Source organism: Mchenga conophoros, linkage group LG4 (genome assembly GCF_057382185.1).
Source record: "Mchenga conophoros isolate Kocher_MC1m ecotype Shallow Benthic linkage group LG4, M_conophoros_male_GT1.1, whole genome shotgun sequence".
NCBI lineage: Eukaryota > Metazoa > Chordata > Actinopteri > Cichliformes > Cichlidae > Mchenga > Mchenga conophoros.
The window spans coordinates 7981273-8002382 of NC_140529.1; the positions used below are offsets into that span (position 1 = coordinate 7981273).

Here is a 21110-nt window from a genome sequence, read left to right on the forward strand (position 1 = left end):
GGTCTTAAATAATCAGGCCCCATCTTATCTTAATGACCTTGTAGTACCATATCACCCTATTAGAGCGCTCCGCTCTCGCTCTGCAGGCCTACTTGTTGTTCCTAGAGTATTTAAAAGTAGAATGGGAGGGAGAGCCTTCAGTTTTCAGGCCCCTCTTCTGTGGAACCAGCTTCCAGTTTGGATTCGGGAGACAGACACCATCTCTACTTTTAAGATTAGGCTTAAAACTTTCCTTTTTTCTAAAGCATATAGTTAGGGCTGGACCAGGTGACCCTGAATCCTCCCTTTGTTATGCTGCAATAGATGTAGGCTGCCGGGGGATTCCCATGATGCATTGAGTTTTTCCTTTCCAGTCACCTTTCTCACTCACTATGTATTAATAGACCTCTCTGCATTGAATCATATCTGTTATTAACCTCTGTCTCTCTTCCACAGCATGTCTTTATCCTGTCTTCCTTCTCTCACCCCAACCGGTCGCAGCAGATGGCCGCCCCTCCCTGAGCCTGGTTCTGCCGGAGGTTTCTTCCTGTTAAAAGGGAGTTTTTCCTTCCCACTGTCGCCAAAGTGCTTGCTCATAGGGGGTCATATGATTGTTGGGTTTTTCTCTGTATCTATGAAGCGCCTTGAGGCGACTTTTGTTGTGATTTGGCGCTATATAAATAAAATTGAATTGAATTGAATTGAATTGTTGACCTTCTTTGTCTGAGACCAACCACTACAATGCATCATCACCTATTTGTATTGGTAACTTACTTTACAACCTATTTTAATGGTTGCAAAGTAAGTTACTTGTGCTGTATGCAATTTTAGATACACAGAAAGTCTTCACTTACTATATATGGCTGTCATAGTGTCCTTATCAAGGGCAGTTCTTCACTCTGCGCCGATGTCCGTTTTGCTCTGTCCTCCTATAAAAAGCATGAACATTTGAGTGTTTGACTAGTTTTAGATTTCCAAAAATTTGATATTTGTACAACTAAACATTTGAACTACAATATATGCTATTGAGCGATACTTTTATGGGTAATTTTTGGTAAAGAAACTGGTGACAGAGTTGTAGGCTTTTTAAAGTACTATTAGCTAACCATTTGAACTGACTTTCAAAGCTGATTACCTTTTAAATTGCTGTGGATCAAAACCTCCAGTGGGAAGGCGGCCATTAGAAGAACACGCACCATTGAACCTGAAAATAACAAAAACAAACAATATATAAGAGTCCGGTAGGGTAATAAATCTCTTCTGAAGCAATATAGTTCATTTTGGGTGAAAAACAAAACATTCCTCTAAAATATATATACTGACATCAGCAATCAACATCATGATTGTAATTATTTCCTTTTTAGTACATCTACTGCTGTTTGCATGTGTCAAGCACTACGACTGTATCTATGCATATAAATTCACCATATATATCCAGCAAAAATGTTTTGTTATAGTCAAAAGGAAAACAAACGAAGGCATTCAATCAGAGGTGAGAAATTAATTGGGAATATGAATTATAGGTGAACTATTCTTTACCTACTAGCAATCAAGCTTCTTTAACCAAGAAGCTTGAAATATTTGAATGTAAAATAAAATAAATAAATAAATAATAATAAAAATAACATGATGTAATTAAAATGCACAACTTACATTAAGGAAATCTGCATTTGTATCCACAGGCTAAAAGTAAAACAGTAAATGTGTTAGTGATAGTACAGGTATTTGTAAAAAAAAAAAAAAAGCCGGAAGTAACTGTGACGCTTCTAGTGGGATGCTAAATGCAGAGATTTATATTTACAGTATAATACTGCATGTACGGGTAACTGTGTTGTGAACTGTAACTGAATATTAGAGAATCTCAGAGAAATTAAATGTATTTATTTTTTGAATTTATCAATCATAAAACCGTCTGTTTTGAAGGCCTGTTACGATAGCGACTTTTTGTTGGTCGGTATATTGCCCCATAAACAATTGCGACAAGTTATGTCATTGTCATTTTAAGACCATTTTATGTCTTTGAATGTATAATCATAATATAACACCATAATAATGCAAGATCTACACACTTTCAATTGACAAACCAACATCTAATTCTTAAAGTATTTAGATCATTGAAATTAGGAATCAAAATATTAGATACCTTAAAAACTTGAATAAATAGTAAATTTTCTAACAAATAGAAAACAATGTTATTTAATGTTATTGTTTTGTTATCATTATATTTTATTTTTGTAAATATAATGGTGGATAAATTACATCATCAACAATTATTGAGGTCATGTACATGTATTGTGTGTTAAGTCGATATATCGATTATTGTGATAGGCCTACTGTTTTGGTATCATAACGAGCTTGTCAAACATGCATGACCACTAAACAATGTCTAAGCAGTAGTATTGGTCTGAATGACAACAAACATAACTAGTGTTTTGGAAAATCTGTTAGAAAACAGTTATTTCAATAATTATGATTAGCATGTGACACAGACACCGCATAAAAAACTACAACAACAAATACTTACTTTAGGAGGATGGGGGAGGGCAGCATGAGGTTGAGACTTTGACATCTGTAAAAAACAAATTCATGTATTACAAACAAGTCACTTAAAAATACATTAATGTGGCAGATTGTTCCCTGTTCAGATGCAGTGTATAAGTACAATCAGGGCTGTCACAACAATGGGGTGGGGCCAAGTGGCTGCAACCCTAGGTACAATGTGCAGGTATATATAATTACATATAATATATGTGAATAAAGCAAGAATCTGTTTAGGTTAGTCACTGTGCTGACTGATGCTTGCTAGGTTTATATGATTGCAAACTGCACAAAAACAACAACGGCAACAACATTAATGACAATGACAAACAAAATTACTTACATTTATGTAAATCTCACATTAGGAAGATCTGCATTCGATTTCATGGGCTGAAATAAATAGGCAGAAACATTACTGCTAAAAAAATAAAAAACAAAAACTCTAAAAAGCCTAAAAATGACTTAAAAAGCAAGGAAATGTGGAACATTGTAATTAGCGAACATTAATAAAGCATAACTGTTCTTTGTTTCTAACCTTGGTAAGTACTCTGTAGCCAGAAGGAGAGGTAGGATTTCTGTGAAAGCCAAATTAAATGTGAATAGGCTTTGATAGTTATTGAGAAGGCAGAATAATAAGAAAAGGCAAAAGTACATCACAATATAATTAATTAAGTTACATATTTTGATTACCAAATTATGGAAGCGTGGAGCTGCCACCCAGGCAAAAGAAAAATAGAGCTGTATCACGTTATGACGTGAAATGTTTATTGTTCTAACATTATGCTTTTCATGTTTGTATAATATAATATCACGTTATTATAATATACATAATTGTCACGTTCGCACAATATTGTACGGACGTGATAATTATGTACATTTTTCGTACAATGTTGTTCAAACATGATAGTATATTGTTAGAACGATAAACTTTTCACGTTATAACGTGATATACTTATATTTCTCTTTTGCCTGGGTGGCAGCTCTACGCTTCCGTTCCAAATACACGAGAATAAAGTAATATTATATGGGAAAAGGCACCTGCTAGCTTGATGATGGAGGCTTCTTAGACTGGCCACCCGCCTTGGCTTCTTGTCGCCACTCCACGAAATAAAGGTCCGTTTCCTCCATGCCGGCTAATTATTCATCCTCATTAAAATCTCGTATATGTTCAGTTGGCAGAATTGAGAATTTTACATCTTCCAACCACTTAATTAACGCGAACATAATCGGCTTGTTTCTTCCCGTCTCCTGTATCCGGCCGTTCCTCTCGCTGTCAGATTTCGCGCCTCAGAGACGTCGTTATTTTTCAAAAAAAAAAAAAAAAAAAGAAGAAAGAAAGAAACAGTAACAACTACTAAAGAGAGTTTTTGCACGTTCATTGCACATTTGTGGGAATGTTTAAATATTTAATTTTTATTAATTACTTTTCATTATATCTTTATTTTTTAAACCACCGTGGCAATGCGCATGCGCATACACTCCTGCACGCAAAGGGCTTTGGAGTTGACGTAATGTCGCAATGCATTGTGGGAGCGCAGCACCATCTTGGCAGGTCACGAATCAAAACAAGATTGCTACGAACCATTCTGAAACGTAGCTCAAAAGAAAATGACGGTATAGAGACAGATTCTGTCCAGATGCAAAGAGACGGTACTTGATTGTTGAAATGTGGACCCGTATGAAATATAGCCGTGGAGTAGAAACCCTGAAGACCAAACCGCTATTGACTTAGCATGATCTACTCTCATACCTTGTCTGTGGAGTCAGAGCATACACGGCGCACCAATTTCGCAATTATAAATCTCTGGAGGCGCACATCCAATTCACCAAGGACTGGGTACAAGATTTGGCTATTTTTAAGCCTCCACGTTGTGAGTACGCCGTCATTCAAGCAAAGGTAAGTCAGCTTGAGTACTGCGAGTAAAATGCGTTTGATTCCCCCCAGCATTCAAATTAGTGCTAGCAAAAATTCATTCGTGAGGGGGAAATTACAGTGAGAACATGTAGAAGCTCTGTTAGAGGGATAACATAGTGAGTTCAGTGCATTGATGTGACATTGTCCTGAAGGATTTAGTTATTCTTTATGGTTAAAGAAATTGCCCTAATTAATTCATATTTATTATAAATAATCCTAATTACACATCTTGCTTCCTTGTTTGTGTCCTGTGTCACTAAAAATACATTCTGTTTTAGTTTTATACATTGATTAATGACCTGCAGAATCTGCTTGTCATATTAGGTGTCCATAGTTGTCACTTAAAGTCGAACTTTATGTTTTCTCCCTCTTGAAAGTGATTACATCCTTGCATTACATACTTTAGGTTCATTTTTTGCTGATAGGTTTCTAAAAAGAAACATGCAGATTTAGAATATAACATGCAGCGTTCTATAGATGGATACATAAAAACACTTTATTTGTTACATTTATGATAAATGGATTTGAAAGTAAATAAAACACATTTGTGTCGGACTTGGCTTATTAAAGTTCTTGTCTTTAAATGAACTTTGTCTGTGTGTGTTTTAGGTCCTGCACTCTTAAAGACTGAATTGCAGCATTGCAGCCACAGGTCATTGTGAGCATCACAGGGAAGGTTGAAGCCGCCCACTGCAGCTGTATGGCTAGAGTCGTGGAGACTTGCAGCCATGTCACTGCTCTTCTGTTTAATGTAGAAGCAACAGTGAGGATCTGCGGCACAAGGACTGTTACAGATGAACCTGCATACTGGGTTTTGCTGGGTAATATGACCAAGATACAGCCAGAGGTTGGCCATAAGATAGACTTCTCCTCTTCAGCTGCCCAAAAAAAAGGTTCTTGATCAAAACATAAACAGACCATTCGTTGTGACAGGTAAAAGAAGCCATCCTCAAAAAAGAAAGGTTCCACCTGCTACTGTGGAGGAGTTGGATCAACTGATGGGACAATATTTTTCCAAGCATAGTTCTGTTCTGAATAACCCATAATGTTTTAATTTAGGGGGCCATGTAAATACTTTGCATTTACTGAATATGTACTTACTAAATACCACTGTTCAAAAGTTGAATAAAGAAACAAAGAAATGTTTGCCTATTTTTAATTAAAAGCACTTTGTCGAACATCACATCAGTTACAATGTAGAAAAAATGTTATGTATAGTTTACAAATGACAAAATGTTCACATAAAATCATGACAGCATTTGTATAATATCACCCACTACTAGCATTCTGTAATTTACTGTCTCTTTTGAAAACTTATCACTACATAAACAGCACAAGACTTAAAAGTATTTAACAAGAGCATTTTTCCCTGGTTTTACTACCACACTGGGGCACATGTTCACCAAAACGCAGCAAACCTTTGCCATCTTATCCAGGAAGGTCACCTTTTTACCCTCACATGGAAGAAGTAATCTGATTGGCATGGTGGTATGTAGCATGTAGTTTGAAGCAGGGATTTCATAGTGCCCCATGTGTAGTGTTGGAACCCAGTCAGGATTTGTTTCATTCATTTCATAGGCTGGTTTGTTGCAATAATGCCAAATAATTAGCAACTCTATAAATAGAAGGTAGTTCTGCATGTTTGTTCTAAGTTTGTGCTATTGAAAATAAAATTAACAGGCTATAAATAATAATATGAACTTATTTAGAACTTACCTGAATGAAAATACTGGAGCACACCAACAGATATCTGTGGCTGGTAGAGAACTGAATATCAGCTCGTCTCGCAGCTGCTATCCAGGCTAGACGCCTTCTTTTGGTAACATCCAACACATAAGCTCCCTCATGATGTTTCCAGGTGAGGAAACAATGAAAAGAGAGCCTGTTTTCAAGCTTATTCCTTTGTCGGTAGTGCAATCTAACATTACAACCGACCACACAGCAAGCATTTGTTTGGCCTGCTAATATGGCGCCTTGACCAAAAATCCTGGCTACGCCCCATCCCGTAAGATCACGCTCCAGAGCCCTATTAACGTACGGATCTAGAAAGAAGACGCTGCATTTTTTAACTCTGAGGGAGATGGAGAATGAGCCTATTTCCAAAACAGTGGAGTGTGTTCCTTTAAGTACTAAATTGTATATATTGTCAAAAACTAAAGTGTACATAGCAGTTGTTGTATCTTGTTTACTGTATCACTGACAGATAATTTCAAAGTCAATGAACGCTACATTATAGTGAGATATTGTGTTGTGGCGGAGGCGTGGCCCCGGGCGCAGCTGCAGGGGAGGAGTGGAGCGGAAGGCTCAACGGGGCGGCGCCGCGAGGCTGGTAAGAACAGCTGATATTGTTTATGGACTAATGATGGTCTCCTCCGCTGTGTTTATAGTGAGACGAGGAGGAGCGGCCAAGGGAGATCAGCTGGGCTCGAGCTGTCAGACGGTGCGACTGAGTCAGCTGTCAAAATACAAATATATCAATAAACGAGGAAGTTGGCTATACCTGCCTGTGTGTGCGTGTGTCTGTGCTGGGTGTACTCTACAAGTGGTGCCGAAACCCAGGAAGAGTGCCGGTGGGGACATGTCCGACCCACAGGCCACGCCACCCGCCCAGCCTCTGCAATTCTTGGCGCAGATGCTGGCGGAGATGGCGACGATGAGCCGGGATCAGGCGGCCGACCAGCGTGCCCACCTGGCCGCGCTGCGGGAGCAGACGGACCGACAGACGCAAGTTCTGGAACGGCTGGTCGGGGCCGCTGCCGCGCCGAAGCCCTTGCCGCTGTCGGTGTCGGTGCCCCGGATGGGGGACGGGGACGACCCACAAGTTTTTTTGGAGACCTTCCGGGCCACGGCGGAGGCTTGCCAATGGCCGCGGGAGGAGTGGGCTCCGCGGCTGCTCCCCCTGCTGTCTGGGGAGGCACAAACAGCGGCCCTGAGTCTGCCTCCGGCGTCGAGGAGCAGCTTCCCGGACGTGAGCCGGGCGGTGGTGGACAGGCTGGGGCTCACCGCCGAAGACCATCGCCGGCGGTTCCGGGCCTGTCGGCTGGCCACAACAGACCGACCATTCGCCTGGGCCCAGCAGCTGCGCGACGCGGCGGTTCGCTGGCTGCAACCGGGAACATCGGAGGGCGAGACGAAGCTGGTGGACAAGGTGGTGCTGGAACAGTTCACGGAGGGATTGCCAGCGGAGACGGCGAGATGGGTCCGGTGCCACCGGCCCGCAAGCCTGGAGGTAGCGGTGACGCTAGCGGAAGACCACCTTGCCGCTGGAGCAGGGGAACCCGGGGACGCCGGACGGAGGCCGAACAAACAGGCCCCAGTGCCGGCCCCGAGACGCCGTGTGCCGGCACCAGGGCAGGCAGAGCGGCTGCCGGCGCTGAGCCCCACTAACCCTTTCGCGGCGTTGGTGCCGTCCAGGGCAGCCGAGCCAAGTGGAGCCGCCCCCGAGCCACGGAGAGCAGCACAGACGCCGGGGCCGGAGTGCTGGAAGTGCGGGCAGCCGGGGCACCTGAGGAGGGATTGTCCGCTTATGGAAGTGGGGCAGGTGTTTCGTGTTGCTGGCGCCCCAGCACCCTCCCCCGGTCCAGGAGGGACATACAGTATTCCGGTAAGGACTCGAGGGGGTATACGCCAGGCGTTGGTGGACACGGGCTGCACGCAGACCCTCGTACACCAAAGCTTGGTTCGCCCCGGGGCATTGCTGGAGGCAGAATGGGTGGAGGTGAGGTGTGTGCATGGTGACGTTCACAGGTATCCCATTGTGCCGCTGTTATTAAAGTATAAGGGCAAAACGCATAGAGTAACGGCGGCGGTTAGCCCGCGCCTGTCGCACCCCCTGATTCTGGGTACCAATTGGCCGGGGTTTCATCAGCTACTGGGGCAGTACGCGGGGGTGCGATCACGACCGGAAGCGGGGTGTAGCGTGTGCGCGGCATTCAGCGGTGACGCGGGGTCGTCCGACACCGACTCCGGGGGGGAGGAGCTGGCGGGTCCCTCACGGGACGTCCCGCCGGCCCCGGAAGTGTCCCCCATGGGCGATTTCCCACTGGAGCAGTCTCGTGACGGCACCCTACGCTCAGCCTTTGACCAAGTGATGGCTATTGATGGTCACGTGGTGCGCCCTGAGGCCGCGCAGACCTACCCGCGTTTCGTCGTATTAAACGACCGATTATATCGAGTGAGTCGTGACACTCAGACAGAGGAAACACACACCCAGTTGTTGGTGCCGCAGGGCCGCCGGGAAACGCTTTTCCAGGCGGCCCACTATAACCCCATGGCAGGGCATATGGGCTATGAGAAAACTCTGGAGCGAATAACGGCCCGATTTTATTGGCCGGGCATCCGAGCGGATGTGCGCCGCTGGTGCGCGTCCTGCCCGGACTGCCAACTTGTTAACCAGCCGGCCATACCGAAGGCGCCGCTGCGCCCTCTCCCCCTCATTGAGGTCCCGTTTGAGCGCATCGGCATGGACCTCATCGGGCCGTTTCACCGGAGTGCACGCGGCTACCGCTTTGTGTTAGTCCTGGTGGATTATGCAACGCGGTACCCGGAAGCAGTTCCGCTGCGCACCATCTCTGCAAAGAGTGTGGCGCAGGCACTGTTTCAGGTCATCTCCCGAGTCGGAATCCCGAAAGAGATACTGACTGACCAGGGCACGTCGTTTATGTCTCGTACACTGCGGGAACTGTACGAATTACTGGGCATTAAATCTATTCGGACCAGCGTCTACCACCCGCAGACTGATGGGCTGGTGGAGCGGCTGAATAAGACTTTAAAGTCCATGATTCGGAAGTTCATTAACGAGGATGAACGCAATTGGGATCACTGGCTAGACCCTCTGTTATTCGCAGTGCGGGAGGTGCCCCAGGCCTCCACGGGATTTTCTCCCTTTGAACTGCTGTTCGGCAGGAGGCCACGTGGGGTGCTCGACCTGATTAAAGAAAGCTGGGAGGACGGTCCAAGCCCCGCCAAAAATGAGATTCAGTACGTGTTGGACCTGAGAGCAAAACTCCACACTTTGGGGAGGTTGTCACGGGAGAATTTGCTCCAGGCTCAGCAGCGTCAGCAACGCCTGTATGACAGAGGGGCTAGGCTCAGGCAATTTTCACCGGGAGATAAAGTGCTTGTGTTACTCCCTACCTCCAGCTCGAAGTTGCTCGCCAAGTGGCAAGGACCCTTTGTGGTCACACGGCGAGTCGGGGACGTGGACTATGAGGTCGCTCGGTCGGACAGGGGAGGAGCCACGCAGATTTATCACCTCAATCTCCTCAAACTGTGGCGAGAGGTTGAAACCGCTTCTCTGGTGAGCTTGGTGAAGGAGAGAGATGAGTTGGGGCCGGAGGTGCCAAATTCTATCGTTCCCGCCTCTCTCCCTTGTGATGACCATCTCACACAGGCCCAGAGAGCGGATGTTGTCGCGTTGCAACAGCGTTTTGCGGACGTGTTCTCCCCCCTGCCCGGCCGGACGTCCCTCATCGAGCACCATTTCGTGACGCAGCCTGGCGTGACGGTGCGTTCACGGCCCTACAGGCTCCCGGAGCACAAGCGAAAAATCGTGCAGAGGGAATTGGCGGAAATGCTGAGGATGGGAGTAATAGAAGAGTCGCACAGCGCCTGGTGTAGCCCCATCGTTCTGGTGGCGAAGAAGGATGGGTCTATCCGGTTCTGTGTCGACTATCGCAGGGTGAACGAAGTGTCACGCTTTGATGCCTACCCCATGCCTCGGGTCGACGAGCTCCTGGACCGGTTAGGCACGGCCCGCTTTTTCACGACACTGGACTTAACCAAGGGCTATTGGCAGATTCCCTTGTCTGCCGAGGCCAGGGAGAAAACGGCCTTCTCCACTCCGTACGGTTTGTACCAGTTCGTGACACTTCCGTTCGGCCTGTTCGGGGCCCCGGCCACTTTCCAGCGTCTCATGGACCGGGTACTGCGTCCGCACGCAGCGTATGCTGCCGCCTACCTGGATGACGTGATCATCCACAGCGACACCTGGGCGGAGCATGTGCTGCGGGTGGCCGCGGTCCTGGAGTCCCTGAGGGGGGCGGGGCTCACGGCCAATCCGAAGAAGTGCGCGGTTGGACGGAGGGAGGTGCAGTATCTGGGGTACCACCTGGGGGGGCGGGCAGGTGCGTCCACAGGTGGAGAAGACGGCGGCTATCGCATCCTGCCCGCGCCCCAGGACGAAAAAGGAGGTGAGACGGTTCTTGGGGTTGGCGGGTTACTATCGTCGCTTTGTGCCGGGGTTTGCGCAGCTAACCAGCCCCCTGACCGATCTCACTCGAAAGGGTGCCCCGGATCTGGTCCAGTGGACGGGGCCGTGCCAGGCGGCGTTTGTGCAGGCGAAAAAGGCTCTCTGTGGGGAGCCGCTGCTTCACACTCCTAACTTTTCCCTCCCTTTTGTTCTGCAGACTGACGCCTCGGACAGAGGGCTGGGAGCCGTTTTGTCCCAGCAGGTAAGGGGGGCCGACCGCCCTGTCCTATACATCAGCCGGAAGCTGGCAGAGCGCGAGCGCCGGTACAGCACCGTGGAGAAGGAGTGCCTGGCCATCCGGTGGGCGGTCGGCTCCCTGCGCTATTACCTCCTGGGACGCTCATTCACCCTCTGTTCGGACCACGCCCCGCTGCAGTGGCTCCACCGCATGAAGGATGCCAACGCCCGGATCACCCGGTGGTATCTGGCGTTGCAGCCCTTTAAGTTCAAGGTGATCCATAGGCCGGGGGCGCAGATGGCAGTGGCCGATTTCCTCTCTCGCTCGCGGGGGGGGGAGTTGGCTCGGCCGGACGGCTCCCCGGCCTCGAACGGGCGGTGGGGGTGTGTGGCGGAGGCGTGGCCCCGGGCGCAGCTGCAGGGGAGGAGTGGAGCGGAAGGCTCAACGGGGCGGCGCCGCGAGGCTGGTAAGAACAGCTGATATTGTTTATGGACTAATGATGGTCTCCTCCACTGTGTTTATAGTGAGACGAGGAGGAGCGGCCAAGGGAGATCAGCTGGGCTCGAGCTGTCAGACGGTGCGACTGAGTCAGCTGTCAAAATACAAATATATCAATAAACGAGGAAGTTGGCTATACCTGCCTGTGTGTGCGTGTGTCTGTGCTGGGTGTACTCTACATGTGTAATGTGAAATACTGTAAGCAAATGAATAAACAACCTAATTCGTGATAGACCTTTGACTCTGTTTTGTTTGAATCCAACTGTTTTTTGCAGATGTGCATAAAACATGTTACTTTTAGTATTGTTATCATTATCATCATTATTGCACTAAATATATTTTAAATAAAGGATACTTTGATATACATTCTACTGTAAGGTTGGAAATGTATTTTCTTCACCCTAAAATATGTTTTGAAATGTATTTTGGTTTGAAAGAAATATATTTTCAATTTCAAAAATATATTTTTTTTAGAGCATCACAAATACAAAATATATTTACCATATATTTGAAATATATTTTGGCCAGGAAAAATGTATTTTTTTACCGTATGGGGTTGCCTGTGTCCTTGTCTTTTGGGAAAATACTTTACACAAGTAGTGGCTCAAAGAGGATTCTTTTTTTTCCTTTTTTTTTTTTAACTGTGCTGCAATTGTTTACTGGATTATTTGTGCCATTAATTAGTGTCAACTAATTTTTATTCAATCTCCACACAGGATATGCTTGTGAAGATGGAATATGGGGGAGAGCAGAAGTGCGTTGAAGTTCCACAAAGTGATGAATGAAGGACAAGCATATTGTATTGAAGAAATAAGTGATGAGAATGCTGTTATTTGCATTTACCATGTCAGACCTTTTGATAAACACAATTCTAATGAAAGTGAGAACATGTATACTGTACATCTTTCAGAAAATGTTTTGAAATTGTTGTGCACAGTTCAGAATAAATGTTTTTCAAAAACCATTGCATCTTTTTAGTAAATGTTTATTTCCAAAAGAAATTTCTAGAAGTTCAGAACCGTAAAATTCCTGCTTTTTAGAATGAATTAGAAGATAACTCTTACGTAGTTAAACTAAAATACTCTTTGAGAGTTAATATATAAACTCTTAACACCAAGTGTTAAATTATCAACTCCAGACAGATTTGGTGTTTAACACTAAATCAGAGTTAACGTACCAACTCTCTAAAAAGAGTTAAATTAACACTCTCTGGTGTGGACCCATATGGACACTTTAATAGTGTTGAAATCAAATCCGACAGTGTTAATTTGGACATGCTAGATTTGCTGTGTAGGAGCCATTCTTGGGTTAATACCTTATGTGGTCACTAGAGGTCACCTTTTTCTGTTTTGATTATGTAATGTAAAGGTATTTAAGGTAGACGCACGTAATCGGCGTCAGGTGTTTCATTAAGAAGGCAAACAGTTTGTGACCGTTGCGCTGTTATGCTAAGTCGATACAGAATAAAGACCAAAAAGGACAAGATACATACTGCTGGATTTATTGGACTGTGAACTTAATTCATGCATACCAGTGACATCGCGTCGCCCCCCGTTAACGACCACCTCAGTGGCTTCAAGCGTAGGCTTAGCCTCTACAAATCTAATTTTAAAAATGTCACAGACCACGTGAATACATCATCTGACTTATTGTAGTTGCAATGAATGGTGGACTGCTTTATGATCTGAGTATTTTGCAAAATTGTTATTTATATACTTATTTGTACAACACTGTTAACATAATACTTGTGTTTCCTTGTTTTGTCTAATTCAGATTGGCTGTGACATTTGCCCACGGTGGTACCACAGGGGCTGTGCAAAGAAGCCCCGCAAGAGCAAAGAAAACAAGTTTGTCTGTGAAGCATGCTGGTCAGACAGTTAGGTTCTCTGGCAATTTTTCTGAGGCTTTGAAATGTGTGTGTTTTGTATCGTTGTCTCCAATAATATTAATTAGTTGTTTATTTATGTTTGTGTTGCTGTGTGTGCTTCTGTATTGTTAACAACATTAAAATTCAGCTTTGATTTGAATTAGTTTGTAGGATTATTCAATTATTTTTTGTTTCCTAACATGTTAACATTATAGGTACTGTGGGAAAAGAATTAATATATATGTTGTTTCATGGTTTACTGGTGTTCAGCTTCCGCTATACCCCCTGTTTCTGGTATATTTGTTACTTTATTTCAATTGGTGGTTTCTTCTTTAATTGGATGTTATTGTTATTGTTTTTTGCTTTCGTTTCAATTAATAAGTGCTGTATTGGAATGACATTTTTTTAACTTTTGTTTTCTCTTTCGTATTACTTATTGTTCTTAATTTGTTTATGCAGATCTCCTCCCAGCTGTTTCCATTTGGCCATTATCGTTTTTTTGGTGTTATATTTGAAATTTGACATTTTATGCGCTGTCCAATAAAGGCTTTATTTAAATTTTCAGCAGAATGTATGGGCAGAAATCTGTGGCATCAGAAACTGAAATTGAATAAGTTAAATTTGAATTTGAATTGCTTAGATTGAATCTGAATTGTAACTTGAATAAATGCTTTTGAAAACTGAATTTGAATTAGTCTAATTTGAAATTGAATTTATGGTTTGAAAATGATCATCACTAAATTGAAATTGAATTTTATATTTTGAAAATGAATTCATTTGCTTTGAAACGACATTTTATCCTTTAAAAATTCAGCTCTCGAATAATTTCAGTTTCACTTCTCACCATTCAGTTTCAGTTCTACAATTCAGTTTTTTGGAACTTTCATCCGGTTCTTGTGTAATCGTGCGCAGAGTAATCGAACTTCGTTTTACTAGCGGACCGCAAGTGGCAATCTACGACATCTTGAGCTGGAGCTGGAGTAATTCTTCTGAAGACATTCGTGATGTCAAATGACCAGTTGAGAAACTCTCAGGTTGGTAATAAATGTATTACATGTATAAGAACAAGCGTCATGTTAACAAATAATACCCGTACAGTAACGTTTATGCGTGTTGTAGCTGTTAGCTAAAAACGCTAATTTAGCGTAGATTGCCCTGGGTTCAGCGTTGACAAACAAATATGAAAGACTCCTTTCAATAGAATCCCAAAGTTGTCATCTTGTAGCCCTCCAGAGTCCTCCACACTTGCAGAGGCCCCTACAGTAGGAAAATGTGCAAAAGAATGTCAAAACCATTGCTATTTGGGTTTTCTTATGTCTCACACAGCATCCCAAGTCTTTAGCTTACTTAAAACCCTTAGCTACAGTGTATATTTAGTCTAACACTCATCAGTGTCTGGATCATTACTGATCACTTCGGTGTGATATGATATATAACTTTTCTGTTACATAGTGTATGATTAAATACACAGTACTCTTAACATACTTAACATACTCCTCAATTCTTAACATACTCAATTGTCAGGTCAGCAAGACACCTGCTAAATTTACTAACTTCTACCACTGTTCAGCCCAGTGTTCAGACTCACCAAGAGCCTCCCAGGTTTTGTGAAGCTAGACACAAACAACACATGCACAGATTACCAAATGACTTTTGAATCATTTGACATGTGTTTTACTGTTGTATTATATTAATTAGTTAGCATAAAATGATGTGATGCATCTTCTGAATATTGTGTCATTCTAGCAGACAGGAAACGAGTCAGGAGAGAGGGAGAGATGGCCGACCAAGTATCCACACAGAAATGACTAGGTTCCTTGTTGTATTTGTTCCTTTGTCAGACTTGTTGTTCCTTATACTTACTCATTTAAGTTCTCAATACCCATAACTTGTTCAGATGTACAATTGTATTGTTTTATATCAACTTACAACATGTCTTCACAGGTCTTTTCCTGCTCTTTATGGAAACAAAGCAAAGCGCCGATGCTTTCGAGGGCCTGCCAACCAATTCACACCAGTTAAAGAGATACAACTTAATTTTTATCTCTTACCCAAGCTTGTTCAGTCTACTCCAAAAGGCAGTGAAGAATTTGTCCATCTGCAAGCTGGTTTGGGACGTAGGTCTACACTGATACCTGACAGCTACAGTCATGATGAGGTAAGGTACTGCTCCACATTGACAGGAAAATATATTTGTTGTAAGTTAACGAGCAAAAAGTGTTTGTCTTTATTCAGAGTCAATTAATTTGTTGGCCGATGGTTTATTTCAAAGGTATGTTCAAGACTCAAAGATCTGTATCCAAAACTGGAAAGTGTTTCTGGGGGCTGGCTGATTTACAAAGGAGCAGGTAGAAAAAACCTCTTAATGGCCATTCCAACTTTTGAATTGATAGTTATAGAAGAATTTTGATGATATCATGACCATGAATGCACTGCAATGTGTACTGCCACATTTTAAATAGTACTGAGTCACTCACTTTTCTCGACAGGTGGATGGGGTTCTCGGAAACTAAATATGGTGCCTCCTGAGGACAGTGGATATACTGGGTCACTGCTAAAAAAATGCAAGTGCTGGGGGAATGACCGTCCTTTACATTGCTCCAATCCAGGAAGAGCTAGACACTCAGCCGCTGCCTCCTGACTCTAGCTCCTTTTCCAATATGCCAAAAGCGATGTGCCACTCATGTCAAACCAGCTACCCACTTCAACTCTTAGCAATGCATGTTGAAACATGTCAGCCTTCAGATACTAATGCAGAGTGGTGTGTACAGTCCCGTTGCATGGATGAGTCTGGGAGATCACATTACACGTAGCTTTGTCCTATAAAACTACGTAATGACTGAAACATGTTTTGAAAATGTTTTTATCAGTCAGGAGCTTCATGTTCAATGGATGTCACTACACTTGCTTGTGTTTCTGTAGGTAATTTATTAAGTTTGTACTTGCTATTCTCCTTTATCAGACTTGTAATGAAGACATAGAGGACACACCACATCCCATACCACATACAGAAGACGATCAACTTAACTCACATCTAAAGGTGAAGTTTTGTACCCCTTTAACCTTTATCTATTTGACTGTGCATGACAAAGACGGGAACATAAATATGATGCCTTACATTGAATGGGGAGAAAATTGAGTTTGATTAAAGTGTCCTACAATAGCCAAGTTGAAGAGGTTCATTATTAGAGGTTGGATTTATTCCTTATATCTAAAGTGGGTAGCCCATGTAAGCTGTATTTGTAATGAAAGTTGACAGATAAGCAACCATCAGATGTATGCAATCACATCACAATTCCATTCTTTTAAAGTTGCTGGTTTTTTCCCCTTTCTTTGCTTGTCTTGACAGGATGTGGAGGAAGATGTCATTATTTTGTCCTCAACTGCAAAGGTAATGTTGAGTGCAACGTGTTGAATGTCTGTCTTTGAGGCATTATTGATTCTATCGTTGATATTGTTTCCTGTTACAGATTGTGTGCCCTGTCTGCGGTGAGACATTTCCTCAGAATGAGGTGGAGGCACATGCAAGCGAGTGTTGTGAGAGGTAATGCAGTCTTTTAATATGGCTTCCAACGTATGTTTGAGAATTTTCCTACAAGCCTTTTGCTTTCCACCTATTAATTTATATTTTGATAGACAGCATTTTATGCTTTGTTAGTGATTGTGCCATGTATGTTATACTTTGGTTTTGATCCTTATAAAAAAAATTTTTTTTGCATTAGGTTTTGTCATTGTTGCCATAACATTTTTAATTGTTTAAGTCTTACAGAAGTTATTACAACACGGTTGAAGAAGTTCTCTTAAGTTTTAAAGGTATTGTTTTATTTGTTGCTTTTGTACAGTACATGTTTGAGGTCAAGTGATGTGGTTTTTACTCTGGCATTTTTTCATTACAGCAATGCAAACCTACCTTCACAACAAAGGATGGGCATTTCTAGGTTTGTACACATCAGTAGTCTTTCTTCAATGCTCTGTACAGTGGTTTTCAAACAATTTCTGCCAAGTACCCTTTGTGTAAAGGAATCCAGCTACCTAAAGGCTTAGCCTGCCTACTGCATTTTCTTCTTCTGTTAGGTCAAAGTCACATACTGCTAGTGGTGACACAATTCAGTTTGAAAACCTAAAAGACATTAACGAACAGAGATGGGCAGTAACGCGTTACTTGTAACGCGTTACTGTAATCTGATTACTTTTTTCGAGTAACGAGTAAAGTAAGGGATTACTATTGCAAAATCGGTAATTAGATTACCGTTACTTTCCCGTAGGAACACTGCGTTACTAAAACCGTGATTTTTTGCGAGAATGTCTCACGACAGTGACGTAAGCGAGTGCGCCGTTAGTGACAACAGCTGTGTGCAGATCAACAATGGATCACATATCGAGTGCGGGAGAGAGTATGAGCATGCAGCGTTTAAAGCGTGGAAGTACTGACCTTACTTTGAGTTTGATTCCATAAAAAGTGACAAAAACATTAGCGTCCATCGTGCGTGGGAAGAAAACTTCTTTTTACAGCGAAAAAAACCCCTAAACTTCCAAGGAAGCACCAAGAGCGCAACGACGTAATGGGAAACTCACAGAGACACTGCCGTATCCTTCCACTGACCGCTGCACACCTGCACCAGGGTAAACCTCCGCCTACTGCAGTCCTGCTTTACAGGTGAAAATAGAGCAACAGGACCGCTGAGTCTTTGACTTTATTTATGTTCTGCTGTGTTTTACTTGCATCTATTTGAAAGAGTGAGTGTAAACACAAAAAATTATTTTATTTTATGTGCTGGAATGTGCAGAAAATAGGTTTAAATGTTAAACTCATTTATTCAACTCAGAGAATGTTGCATATAATTACATTTTTGCTTGATGCATAAAGTTAAAAGATTAAAAATGATAAAACAAGTTAAAAAAAGAGACTTTTCCATTTGATTACATTTTGTATGATGGATTATGTAGAAAAAGTAGAATTGGGCTGAAAGATCTATCGCTTTATCACCTCTTCAGGTTGTAAATCGTGTTTTTAAAAAGTAACTAAGTAACTAAGTAATTAATTACTTTTGAAAATAAGTAATCAGTAAAGTAACGGGATTACTTTTTTGGGGAAGTAATCAGTAATTAGTATTTTCTCCATTAGCCTGGATGAAATCCTGCAGGCCATAAGTACTGCTGTGAATACAGAGGAAGAATTCCGTATCACTGTCTCAAGATCCAATATGGTGGAGCGGGGACTTGCAGAGTGGAAGAGGCAAAAAAAGGCATTGCCTACAAATCAGCTGAGGGTCACATTCATCGGAGAGGCAGGAATTGATACAGGGGCATTACGGAAAGAATTCCTCACAGGTACTCATATTTAAAATGTGATCTAAATTGATAGGAGTGAAAATGGCTACTTAACCGGACTAACTATTTGTGTTAAAAGAAATGGTTGCAGGCTTGGAGCAACGGCTATTTGAGGGTGACCAGACTGGGAAGGCTCCCAAATATTCATTGCTGGATCTCGATCTAGGAAACTTCCGGTAGGCCTTTCTCACATGCATTGGGGTCTGCAGTTGTGTGTACACACACACACGCATTGGAAATTACCTGATTGATGTTATTTATCTCTTCTCCTCTCACAGTAGTGCTGGTGAAATTTGGGCAGTTAGTCTGGCGCAAGGTGGGCCACCACCCTGCTGCCTCAAAGATTGGTGTTACCAGTACTTGTGCAGTGGAGAGCTGCAGATTGAGAACATTAGGAAAGAGGATGTCTGTGATGTTCATTATACTTCTGTTATCTCCCAGGTATGAAGTCTTAAAGGTTTCACTGCTCTACAGTGTTTTGAATTACATGTTTAGCACAGATTTTACCATCCCTTATGTTATTTGCAAATTATAGGACTCTGGAATTGGTCATGTTAATGTGTATGTTTGTGTCCTTTAAGGTTGATTCGGCCACAGAAGATAAAATGACAGAACTCACTGATGAAATTTTGAGTTGTGGCTATCATGGACCTGTTAATGTCGAAAAGAAAGAAGAAATTGTTCGGTAAAACTGTTTTACTGTTTCCCCCCCCCAAAAAAAGTTGTTTTTTTTTCATTTAGCAGCATGCTACTTTTTCTTCCTTTCTGCATTTCAGTGCTGTTGTCAGAGGTGTGGACTCGAGTCACATGACTTGGACTCGAGTCAGACTCGAGTCATTAATTTTATGACTTTAGACTTGACTTGAAAAAATGTTCTAAGACTTGTGACTTGACTTGGACTTTTACACAAATGACCTGGGACTTGAATTGGACTTGAACCGGTTTACTTGTAAAGACTTGATATTTCACCCCAAATATAAAATTTAACATGCATATAGAGATTGAAAATGTGACGTCATTCAGGGGTAAACCGCAAAGGATTCTGGGAACTCGTGGCAAGAGGTACTAGCGCACGCAGGCTTTCAATTGAAATCAGTCACACAGCGATAAAAAGAAACACAAAAATGTCAAGAAGCCGTTGTATTATTAACTGCAATAGCCGGTCGCATGACAGCCACGGGAAGCCGACGGGTAAAGAGATCGGTTGTTATCGGATTACGTCGTTGAAGAGAAATTGTTCAAGCCATGTTTCCGAAGTAACAAAGACGCGACGGATGGCCTGGATTGCAGCCATTCAAAGATCAAATATAACGTCCCAGAACACTCCAGCTCAGGTTAGTCTGCTCCAAGCATTTACACGAAGGTCAGTGTTTTTTAGTAGTTAATACGTCATTTTCATAACATAATTGGTGATATAGGTTACAAGCAAGTCTGGCACTGAGCAGAAATTGTCGCGCTATGCTCCTTTATTTATTGTGCATAAATAGTGAATTGTCCTGACACAATATTGCGTTTCGCCTCTGTTATTATGGTACATTGACAAAAACATATACTTTTATTCACAGGATAAAACAGGTTTTTTGTATCACTAATTGCCCAGTACGATTACAGCATACAGTATTATTGTCACTGCTACATTTCTGTAACGCGTACCAGAAATTATTTCCACTACTAATTAATTACCGTTGAGCTCAAAGGTCCTATTAATAAATGGTTAAGGAATGTGTATTTATGACGACGATTTGTGAGACTGGTAAACTTGTGATACGTACGATGGTCTTTCGTTCTACACGGTGCATTTCAAGGTCCTGTACCCATCCGGCGGTAAACTGTACCTGGGCTTGTTGCAGTGACCGGAAGTTACTAAACTTCACGAGTGTATGCGCTCACTCCAAGAACCGTATGATTATAAATATGCATATAAATATGCTACAATGAGATAGCTGACTTCATCTAACTAGCAAATGTTGTCCAGGCTACGTTGGTGATACAGTTTTTTTTAATGTGTATGATATTTTTGTCATTCGATTTTAAAGCCGGTCCTACAACCGCATCCAAGAATAACATGCAGCTTATCTCAGAACTGTCGGTGAAAATTATTCTTGGAGCTAGGTTTAATTGAGCTGCATTTTAAAGAGGTGCAATTTCACAATTTGTGTATATTTTCTAAGTTCACTATTTTGTCATGTGTTGAGAAAAACACAGATTTTAAAATTACATGGTCTAATATTTACATTTAGCATAACTGCAACATTCTTTTTTCATTTTTTTTTTTTAAAGACTCGAAAGGACTTGAAATTCAAAGTTTCAGACTTGTGACTTGACTCGTTCTTTTACACCAGTGACTTGAGACTCGACTCTGACTTGCCTGACATTACTTGAGACTTGACTTGAGACTTGAGGATAAAGACTTGAGACTTACTTGAGACTTGCAAAACAATGACTTGGTCCCACCTCTGGCTGTTGTTCTTCACGCCACACTTCGGTTGGTGCCTCTCCTCTCCCAGCTACGTGATGGTCTCAACCTTTATGGTCTTACTGATCTACTGAAGCA

At 42.6% G+C, this 21110-nt stretch overlaps 1 long non-coding RNA gene across 1 annotated transcript; it reads right to left on the bottom strand.

Annotated features, from left to right (window-relative positions):
* Positions 1–721: 721 nt before the first annotated feature.
* Positions 722–4452, bottom strand: LOC146575465 (uncharacterized). Its single transcript, XR_014892128.1, has 7 exons — positions 3556–4452; positions 3053–3092; positions 2861–2907; positions 2504–2548; positions 1633–1662; positions 1115–1183; positions 722–908 (listed from the first exon to the last, which is right to left on the bottom strand). It is a non-coding gene; the product is annotated as an uncharacterized LOC146575465 (long non-coding RNA).
* Between the last annotated feature and the right edge of the window lie 16658 nt (positions 4453–21110).